The sequence below is a fragment of the Coptis chinensis genome, chromosome 2 (assembly GCF_015680905.1).
Source record: "Coptis chinensis isolate HL-2020 chromosome 2, ASM1568090v1, whole genome shotgun sequence".
Lineage (NCBI taxonomy): Eukaryota > Viridiplantae > Streptophyta > Magnoliopsida > Ranunculales > Ranunculaceae > Coptis > Coptis chinensis.
This window is the reverse complement of record NC_141457.1, coordinates 44390970-44402332: the sequence shown is the minus strand read 5'-3', so window position 1 is coordinate 44402332 and position 11363 is coordinate 44390970. Positions and strand designations below refer to the sequence as shown.

Genomic DNA, 11363 nt, shown 5'->3' with positions numbered 1-11363 from the left:
TGAGTGAAGACACCCTTTTTGATGATAGTATCAATAGTGAAAATACTCATTCTGATGATAGAACCGATAGCCATAACTTTGACTCTACTTCTACTAGAACATATTGACCTCATACCTCCTAGGAATTAGATTATGTTGTAGAAGGAATTCCTTGTCATCCTTTTGAAACTAGTGCTTCTGAATCTGAGCGCGATACTATTTAAGATACTAGTCGATGGAAACATAGTATTAGCCCCTTTTTTTTATCAAATGACCCAATCTAGCTTTAATCCAGGCTGCCTATCGGATTCCCCATTTCCTTTATCTTCAACAATATGCTGGTACTCAGAGACATACCAAATGTTAGAGTGGTACTAAAAAAGGCATCATTGTCAATGTTGGCCAAATCGTCGTAGGGTTGAGATTTCCTCTGACAAATCTTGATCGTGAAGTTTTAAACCACCTGAATATTTCCCCTGGTTAGGGCATGGGTAATTTATGGGGGTTGATGTTTGTCTGTAACTATTACAATAGTCACCTCTCCCCAAAAAAATATGAAGCTTATAAATTCAGATTATCTGACATCCTTATTCACTATAAATTTTGTGAGAAGCAAATTTGATACTTTACCCCAAAAAACAGTTAAAGAGAGAAATTAGGGGTATCCTCCGAAAAAATTGTAAAAGCGATAAGGAATGGACTTTGTACCCTATCATAGTTTTGGGTGATTGGGAGAGTGCCGATACTAAAGTCATTCCTCCTCTGAAACATCAAGTTTTCAATTTTTCAGGTATACCATCCCTTTTGTTTATTTTTTATATTTATATATCGGAATTCTAATCTGACCCAAACCTGTATGTATCTTTTCGGTTCTACTTCCTCATTTCGATAAGGCTCGTAGGAACTCGAAAAAAGTACTCAAACTTTTGGAAGGAGCTGATGCAGAAGTCGATGCCAAGACTGAGGCTGATAAAGAAGGCAATCCCAACAATGATGTTCATCTTCCAGACATCAATAATTATCGTGCTCTTCTTTATGTTCTCAAGAGTCAGGTTCTTCATAAAATAGGTCAGTCGCCAATTCCAACTTAGTCTCTTTCAGAAAATCCTCTAGATGACCCTTCTTTTCTTCTCTCATCCTTCATCTTGCATGAACTTCCTCCTAATCTTCCCCAATACTATATCGATTACTTAAATATTAACTTTACAATGACCCCAGATCTTTTTCCTCAAATTAAAAAAGAAATTCCTGACTTTTATCGTATCCCTTTTTGTAAGATATATTTGACCAACATATTTTGTTGTATACAGATATGGAACCTCGAGTGGCGATAAACCACAATGTTGGTCGCCAATTATCTAATAAAGGAAAAGGGAAAGCTGCCGAAAACATGTCGGCTAAAGCTCCACAGGATAAGCCCACTGCCCCTCCCCCAGTTCTATATGCTGCTTCTTCCAAGGATAAGCATCTTGCTCCTTCCACAGATAATCCTCCTGCTCCTTCACAAGATATCCATACTACCTCTAGTGCTAAGAAAAGAAAAACTACCTGGGGTGAAAGTGGTCTTGATGCTGGTCAAACTCTTACCTCTGTTACATCTGCCGATACTACTAACCTTTTCAAACTTGTCTTTCGTTTGGTTGATGGAAGTGATGATGTCCCTTTGATAGCCTCACTTTTTGCTGATAATCCCAGTGTTGATTTAGGTGTTACTATGTCTACCAATTGTGTTCTTCCCAATGATAAAATTGTCATGTGCAATATATCTGCCGCTGAACACCTGACATTAATTTGTGATCATATGGAAGAGGTATGCTTACTTTCTCTTCTATCAGTTCATAATGGTTTCATTTTTTTCTATTTGCTTATCTATTCCCCTTGTTTCTATAGGCTAAAGTGGCCACCCTGGCCCAGTTTGATATGCATTACAAACAAAATTATGATCTTGGTCATTTTCAAAAAATTGTTGATTCTCAGCAGCGAGAAGTTGATAGATTGAACCGAGAGATGAGTACACCCACTACTAAAAGAAGGGCTTTTTGTGTCACTTTTTTTTAGGTCTCGTGTCACTTGGTACCAAAAAGTGACACCCAAAAGTTTGATGTGTCACTTTTATATGGAACGAAAGTTGACATGTTGCTTTTAGGAAAAGTGACACAAATAATTTAATTTTTTGGGTCACATTATTCAAAAGTGACACTAGTGTTTTGCCTTGTTGTGTCACGATTTAGTAATGAGAAAACAAAACAAAAAACAGCTACTATAAAACCAAAAAAGAAATGATTTGTGCTAGACCAAAATACAAAACTATACTCGAAAGTCTCAAGACTCGTGATTTGTGCGCCTATTTGTTTCAATTTAGGTTCTTTCCAATCCCAAAAGAATCAACAAACTAAAAAAAATGAAAATAGAAGAAAATAAAAAAGGAAACTAAGTCCGTTGGATTAAGACTTAGGTCGTTTAAGAAAAAAAAAATAGAGCCCTCCACTACAAGAAAATACCGTGGAACACTTTGCCTTCCCACAACAGAAAAAAAAAACAAAAAACAAAAAACCACTGGACAGTTCTAAACCCTCACCACCACCTAGCTTCGTCCCCCACCGTCACTTACATTTTTATTCCCCCTCTCTTTCTCCTTCTCTCTCTCTCGCACCTTAACAAGGTAAGTAAAGTAAATATTTTATTTGAAGCACCGATTTTTTTTTTCTAAGGTTTTATTTTATAATTGGAAGAACAAAGTTTTCAATTTTAATTCTTAGAATTGGAAAGGGGTTAGAAGCTTTGTTTCTCTAATCCAAACATCCCCCACCCCCATTACAAGTCCCCCACATTACAAGTTGAAGGTGACGTACAAGCTTTTATCATGCTATTAAAGATTGGAGATTATTGGATGTGCTGTTGCAGGAAGTGGAAGCTACGGGAAGAAGCCAAAGATATGGGTTATTGGATGCGTTGTTGCAGGGACCAGAAGCTATGGTAGGAATGACAATAAGTTGACATGGCTATGCTGGTCTCATGGAGGATATGGTGACTGGTGAGTATGTTTTATGTTTCAATTCGGTTCCCTTTTTGGGCATTTTCTGTCCTTATATATGTTTATTTTTCAATTTTTTTGATTGGCTGTTTATTTTTTAATCATTTGGCCCTGGATTGTTTTTCTGTACTCAGGTTAAAATCCTAGAGATAATTTTGTTGTCTGAGTATGAGGTTGGCTTAAGTGGTTTCTAGCTTTGAATACAATTAAGTAGTTAATAGTAGCATATTTACTACAAACAATGCCTGTTCATCAAATGAGTTTCTGAGAAAATGTTTGTTTAGTATGCCTGAGCTTGGCATAGCATAGGTAGTCTCTGTCTCTCAACCATGTTATCTTCAATGATAACAAAGTTATATTGGTCTTTGATTCATTCTATTAATCCATACAATGATTAATACTGTAAATTGTATACAGCCCGAGTTATTGCTCTATAAGATGACTTTAAACATCTCTTTCATGAAATTTATATTGGTATTACTACGATATGGTTTGTCTACCTTCGTTGTATGTATGGTCTGTCCACCTTGTTTACTTTTAGAGGGTGTTTTTGCAGGAATATACTGTTAATGATAAGAAAAAACAAGGTAGCATTAATTATACTACTGACACTTGTCAAATGTGGGGCAATATGCATAGGCTGCCTCTAAAGTGGGGAAAAGATCACGATGAACTTAGCATACTCGGATTGCGGGTTCATCCACCCATAAATTGAAAACCCTATGTTTCTCCACCTTTTTAGCATATAAATCTGCTGGATCATCACTTGGCCACACAATATTTGTATCATATATAGAGTGATTTCTTTCCACACAGCTAGTAGTGTAGGATAATAAAACACTCAAAATCTGATTTTCCTGTTTGAACTGCAGGATGTCATTAGCGAGTAGAAACACTCTTGCATTGTGCTGAGTGCTGATGTCACGTGTAAATTGTGCATGTAGAGTCCTAGATTTTAGCACTATACATCAACAGATAACCATCACATTTATGAGGTTGCATCGAAATAACCTGCCAAGTCATAATAAGTTGTTTGTTGGAGAATCACTTAGCATATTTTGGATCACCCTGTTTTGGTTCTTTCTCTGTTATTGTCTTCTCTGTTATTGTCATAAAACCAATCTTTCCCTTTCCGGCAGTATACGTCTTAGCAGACTGAGACCAAACAGTGTGATTTGAACCATCTAATATACAACTCTTGAGTGGGGCAGTGGACAGGTAGCAAAAACATGCAGTAGTATGCTTTTATAGTATATTTGTCTCCTCTCTACTACATCTTTTAGTTCATATCTTTTGTATTATATATACTGTATAATGACACATGTATGTACAAAGTGATAAGTTAACTACCTGAACTTGCAAGTTGTTGAAAACCCATTGAAACATGAGTGAAGCAATGAATCGTGCGATGCCTTCTTTTCAGTTTTTTGCAAGAAATAGCTATAGGATATGTTACAACTATTAAACTACTTGTGTTCTTTGGTAGTGTACATTTTGATAGTTTAGCTTTATTTTAACCGGTCTCCTGTGCATGTGTTATTTGTTCATTTAGCCGGCCAGTACCTCAACGTTAATTTAATATGGAAGATAGATAGGAAAGGTGGTCTGGTGGGATCTTGTACCTCACCATCTGTTCATTTTGGTGGTGTTCTGGCTGGCAGCTCAGTTAAAGATGATTTTCTTTTGTTTGTAACAGCTATAGAGGTAATTCGTTGCTCACTTTCTTTATTGATTTCAAAAATTTCAAAGTAGTATGTAAAGCCTTCATTTCTATGTAAGACGCTTAATGTGGATGCGCAGATTATGAGGAACATCCTTCAAATTAAAACCTTGTGGAATTTAGTGTTGACATGTGGTCATTTAAAGTTTGAAGCTATCTTGTGCGGTGTTCATTCTTTGAAGCCATGGATTTTCTTTGTAGAAATCAATCTGTGTTGTCACTAGTACATATTATACTTTTTGTCATTGTTTTAGGAATGATTTGTCTCGGGCACTTTGATAAGTAGAAGCATTGGCATGGATGTTGGGTTAGAACTAGGTAGCAAGGGGATCCCAATATATATTTATGTTTTTGTTAAATCGTTGAATCACAGGATGAATTTGGAACTTCTATCTTACCATGTTTAAAGTACAACCACCCACAAATTTTGGCTGACCTGGACCCTGTAGGCATTCCCATCTGACTAGGGCATTTTCTGTGGTACAGTGCATGACAGTATGAGACTACTCTTGTGAATATTGTTGTATGCTTTTCCATGACTTACGCTTTGCATGTTCTTACCAAATCTTTTTCGTGCCATGACAATTGTTTTATGGTGGTATTGCTACAACAAAAACTGAAATAGCAATACCACCATAAAACAATATATATATATTTCGTTTATTCATTTTGCAGCACTTCCACAGATTACAAAAGTGCTTTTACAAGTAAGTTTTATTTTATATTTGACAAGTGTTGTTTCTTTACTTTCTTCCTTTGCCTTATATGTTTGCGGTGGTATGCGGATATTATGTATTGCGCTTTACGTGGGATTTAGTGGAGGATCTTAATCCACCACTAAAAAAAGTGACTGTAAAGTTGTAATCTTTTCACATCGATAAATTGGTTCACGATAAATAAGGCGGTAATGTATTGTCTCAGATTAGTCATTTATCATAATATTTATAAGGGAATCTCCAATGGGCGGTGTAAACCGTATAGAGTGTAAAGTTTACACTCTAAGTGTCAAAAAACTCTTTCCAATAGGGGTGGTATACTGTAGGTAATAGACTATCAGTTGATATAAGAGGTGGGGAATTCCCCATCTCGCTATCAGTTGATAAATAGCTCGGGCGACACTTTAACCAACGTCCGAACAAATAAAATTTCGGACGTCACTTTAAGTAACGTCCCTTTCTAGTTCGTAAGTCATAATTTGAAATTTTTTAACTCGGACGACACTTAAAGTGACATCCCAATTTAAATTAAAGAGAGACATCACTTTAAGTGACGTCCGAGTTTAAAATCTAATTTTTTTACACTTCTCCATTGGAGAGTATAGAGTGTGGATATTTATAGGCTATACAATAGTATGCAATTAGAGTTGTAAAATCCTAATGACACCTACGTGGAGGTGTAATTTTACACCCCCCATTGGAGATGCCCTAATATATTTTTTGGTGAATAGACTGGATGGAAGGTTGTCTATCAAGAAAAGTTACTAGAACTTGTCTTGAATTCGTTGACTTAATCCAAGTATTTATCTAAGTAGTTAATTTGGGTAAGTGGCCTTCTATATTTTCCCCTTTTTTTACGTAAACTTTTCTTTTCTATTTTTTTGTTCCGTATGAAATATAATTTTATGGATTCACTCTTATCCAAGTACTCTCTTGCTAACGTATAATGTTCTTATCGATTTTTGTTCTTACTTGTGCAATATACCGTACCTTTCTTGATACAATTACTCTTTAATTTTGTAGTCATAGTGGAATGAGGATTTTGTGATGCGGATGCATGGATCGATTAACAGATGACTAGGTTTTTTGGTGTTGGAAGTGCGCAAAACAAGCTAAGATATAGCTAGGATAGTGTTAGCGTCATATAATTATTATTATTTTTGTTTTATTGTGATTATTTTGGTATTGGAATGATTTATTTTGTTGAGAGTCCAACTAGATGATAAATACTTGGGTTGATCGATAAAATCAATAGAAGTTAATTATTTTGAATATTGTCTATTTTTTCCCGAGTAGATGTTTCCATCATAAAACAGGTTAATGTGATTTTGGTTGTGATGTTATGATAATGTGGATGTTGTTTATGTCATAAAACAAATTAATGAGATTTTGGTTATGACGTATATGATGCAGGTTGAGAAATGAATACGATCGAATACAAAAATGAGAAAAAGTTTAAAAAAAAAATTATTTTCATTGGTCTCGCTTTTAGAAAAAGTGACATAATAACTATTAAAAGTGACACAACTGACCACTCTTATGTGTCACTTTCTTTTTCATACGAGTTACATGGAGTTGATTTCCAAAAGTGACACAAGAAGTAAGGGACTTTTGTGTCGCTTTTGACGTACTTGTGTCTCACTCTGGTCCAAAAGTGACACAACTACTATACTTAATGTGTCACTTTTGACGTACTTATGTCTCATTCTGGTCCAAAAGTGACACAACTAGTATACTTAATGTGTCACTTTTGACGTATTTATGTATCACTCTGGTCCAAAAGTGACACAACTAAATATACTTATGTCTCACTCTGGTCCAAAAGTGACACAAGTAGTATACTTAATGTGTCACTTTTGACGAAATTATGTTCCACTCTGGTACAAAACGGATACAACTAGTGTCACTTTTGACAAGCACTGTGACACTTTTTCTTAAAAGTGACACAAGAGGTTATTCTTAAGTGTCACTTTTATTAACAAAAAGTGACACATTTAGTAAGGTTTTTGTGTCACTTTTGGTAGAACTTTATGTGTCGGGGGCTTATAGGTCACTTCAGAATTAGTTTCAAAAGTGACACAAGTGACTTCTTGTGTCACTTTTTGAGTGACACAAAAAGTTCTTCTTTTAGTAGTGAGTCGGTTGAACAAAGAAGTTGGTCAGCTGAACAACGAAGTAGATTGGCTGAAAATTAGTGCTGAAACTGCTGAAAAGACTTTATCCTAGAAAATCACTAAACATGTTGAAATTCTGAAACAAGCTACTGAAGATTTTGCTAGAGAAAAAGCTAAGTATGAGGAAGCCTCTGATTCTGAATATAACCAAGTTGTTTCGGCTTTAAATCTCTTGGGTGATCGGTTGGAAACTTTCAAACAATATGTTCCTCATGTTGTCCTTGTAGAACATGGACTTATTTATGATGATGTTGATGAAGAAGAAACTCCAAATGCGGCTCTTTCTGATCCTGACCCAGCAGCTATCTCAGATTCTCGCATTTCTACTGATGCTGCCCAGACCATTGCTGCTGACTTAGCTGATGTGGATAATCTCCTTAATATTCCTCCCTTTAACAATTAAACTTTTGTTCATGGTTTTGTAATACTGATACAATTGGATTCTTCCTTAATCTTTATTACGTGCTATCTATTACATTTCTGAATATCATTAGGATTTGAGCATATAACACCTTGAAACTCTATACTGCCAATATATTTCCATAGAATCATATATTTATAACAAATTTTGAAAACTAAAATTTTTGATACCCTTAAATAGAGAGAGTATCATTGATACTTAAACCTGCATCCTCAGAAAATGAAATTTTCGATACCCTTCAAACAAAAAGAGAGTATCAATGATACTTATAATATATATCTTTTGAAAAAATAAAATTTTCGATACTCTCAAACAAAGAGAGAGTATCAATGCTACTTATAATATATAACTTTGAAAAATAAAATTTTCGATACCCTCAAACAAAGAGAGAGTATCAATGATACTTATAATATATAACTTTGAAAAATGAAATTTTCGATAACCTCAAATAGAGAGAGTATCATTGATACTTAGACTTGTATCATCAGAAAAATGAAATTTTCGATACCCTCAAATAGAGAGAGTATCAATGATACTTAGACTTGTATCATCAGAAAAATGAAATTTTCGAAACCCTCAAATAGAGAGAGTATCATTGATACTTAGACATGTATCATTAGAAAAATGAAATTTTTGATACCCTCAAATAAATAGAGTATCAATGATACTTAGACTTGTATCATCAGAAAATGAAATTTTCGATACTCTCAAACAAAGAGAGAGTATCAATGATACTTATAATATATAACTTTGAAAAATAAAATTTTCGATACCCTCAAATAGAGATAGTATCATTGATACTTAGACATTTGATAATGGATTTTGTAATACTTACCCACTGTTTAGAAACTTAAAGGCTCATATTATCCTTAATAAATGAAAACAACAAATGAACTCAAAATCCAACATGCATTGAAATAATAGCCCATTAAATTCTACTGACTTACCATTGAATGAATTAACACTTTTAAACCGTTCCGTGCATAGATAACCAAAAAATTACTTTTTCAACTGATCCCATTAAATCTCCTCGTCTTCTTGCTAATCACCCTTAAATTTTCTCTTTTTCTTGCTAAACACCATTAAATTTTCTCGTTTTCTTACTAAACACCATTAATTTTCCTCGTTTTTACAATTTCTTACTTGTATAAAAAGATCCTCAAAAAGCATGAATCTAACTTGCGTTTTACAAACTTTTTACTGAAAACAACAAAACTAATAGAAAAATGTCTCCCCTTTCCTATTTTCTTATTGCTCTTGCTGTTTTCATGGTTATTCCGGAATAGCCTCATTGGTCAGATTGCCCAACAATTGAGTATTTCGATGATGAAGAGGAAAAATAAGAAGATGAAGAAGAAGAAGAAAAAGAAAAAGAAAAAGATGATGAAGAAGAAAAATATGAAGATGAGTGGCTTTGAGACCCATATTGCTATGAAAAAGGCAATGATAGATCCTCTACTGATGGTGATGAAGAGCATGAAGATGAAGATGATGATGAAGATAAAGATGAAGATGAAGATGATGACTGGCGTCTTCTTTTTGTTATTCATTTTCCAATGTTCTATTTAACTTTTTGAAGATGCAGTTGAAGAATAAACTGTTTATTACCTTACTATATGTGCTTAAAATTTCAAATTTTTTCCAGTGTAATAAGTAACATTTTCAATACCCTCCAACATAAAACAAAAACATAATATCAGTGATACTTAGAATATATAACTTTGACAATGAAAAATTTCTGATACCCATAAACAAAAAGATTATCACTAATACTTAAAAAAAAATCTGAAACACATACCTTAATTATTTGACAATTTCTAACACCAAAGCTTTTGATGATATATCTGATATCAGAACTTTTGTGCCCAGGCTCAATATCAGATTTTGATACCAGGGCTTTTGACGACATGCCTACTTCCAACATCTCTATTGATATCAGGGCTTTATGTGCCTGGTATCTTCCACTATTTCTGATACCAGGACTTTTGACGATATGCCTGATGCCAACATTTATGTCGGTATTGGAACTTTATGTGCCTGATATCAACATGTCTGTCAATAACATGACTTTATGTGTCTGATATTAACACGTCTGTCGATAACATGACTTTATGTGCCTGGTATTTGCCACTGTTTCTGATACCAGGACTTTTGACGATATGTCTGATACCAACATTTCTGTCGATATCAGGGCTTTATGTGTCTGGTATCTACCACTGTTTATGATACCAGGACTTTTGATGATATGCCTGATACTAACATTTCTATCGATATCAGGGTTTTATGTGCCTGGTATCTGCCACTGTTTCGGATACCAGGACTTTTGACGATATGCCTGATACCAATATTTTTGCCGATATCAGGGCTTTATGTGCCTGGTATCTGCCACTGTTTATGATACCAGGACTTTTGGTGATATGCTTGACATTAACATTTATGTTGATATTAGGGCTTTATGTGCCTGGTACCTGCTATTGTTTTTGATACCAGGACTTTTGACGATATGCCTGATATTAACATTTATGTCGATATCAGGGCATTATGTGCATATTATAACATCATTACTTTATGAATTTGAAACTTTTTATTGAATTGAATATTCTTGCTACGTAGCTCATTACGTAATAAAATTGAAAAATACATTATTGATAGAATACCTTTAGATTATTGACATTCTGAGGTTTTGGTAGTAACTCTCCATCAGCACTCTTCAAATAATATGCCAAATTTATTCCATGGATAATGTAAGTGTCTTCCCAGTTTGCCGATAGCTTTCCAGCTCCCTTTTCTTTTGTCGCTTGAGTTACCTCTTTCAGCACTAGGTGATAAGTGCTCAAAAAGTGCAATTTAGCCCTCGATTATACCTATTGTTTAGCCATCTTAGTGGACTAATAGTGCTTGTAAGTCGTGTTTTATGATTCTACAGGTGAAAAAGAGAGTTTTGTGGAATATTAGAGAAAAAGGGGCAAAATGTAGCAATTCGGAGCATTAAGGATCACATGGGAAGCCCGTGGACAATCATGGAGAAGGCCAAGGAATTGAAGCTATTAAAGATGCGACTTGGACCTATTTTAAAGTCTATTTGGAAGCCCAAGGCCAAAGAATTCATTGCTTGGACCAAAGACCGCAAAAGAGGATAGAAGGATAGAGCAAAAGAGGGAAAATAGACTTCCGCGTCTGGGACGCGTGGATCGCTCGTCCAGATGCATTGCTCGAGTTTGAGACGCATGGATCACACATCCAGACGCATTTCTCGCGTCTGAGATGCATGGATCATGAGTCCAAACGCATGAAAAGACACTGTAGCCAATTCCTTCTC

At 34.9% G+C, this 11363-nt stretch overlaps 1 long non-coding RNA gene across 2 annotated transcripts; it reads left to right on the top strand.

Moving 5' to 3' along the window:
* Nucleotides 1-2881: 2881 nt before the first annotated feature.
* LOC147516163 (uncharacterized) lies at nucleotides 2882-6699 on the top strand. 2 transcript variants are annotated; one of them, XR_015213605.1, is made up of 3 exons: nucleotides 2882-3013; nucleotides 4566-4717; nucleotides 6473-6699. It is a non-coding gene; the product is annotated as an uncharacterized LOC147516163 (long non-coding RNA). The 2 variants fall into 2 exon arrangements; XR_015213604.1 differs by having other exon boundaries at nucleotides 4566-5440.
* The last annotated feature ends 4664 nt before the right edge of the window (nucleotides 6700-11363 follow it).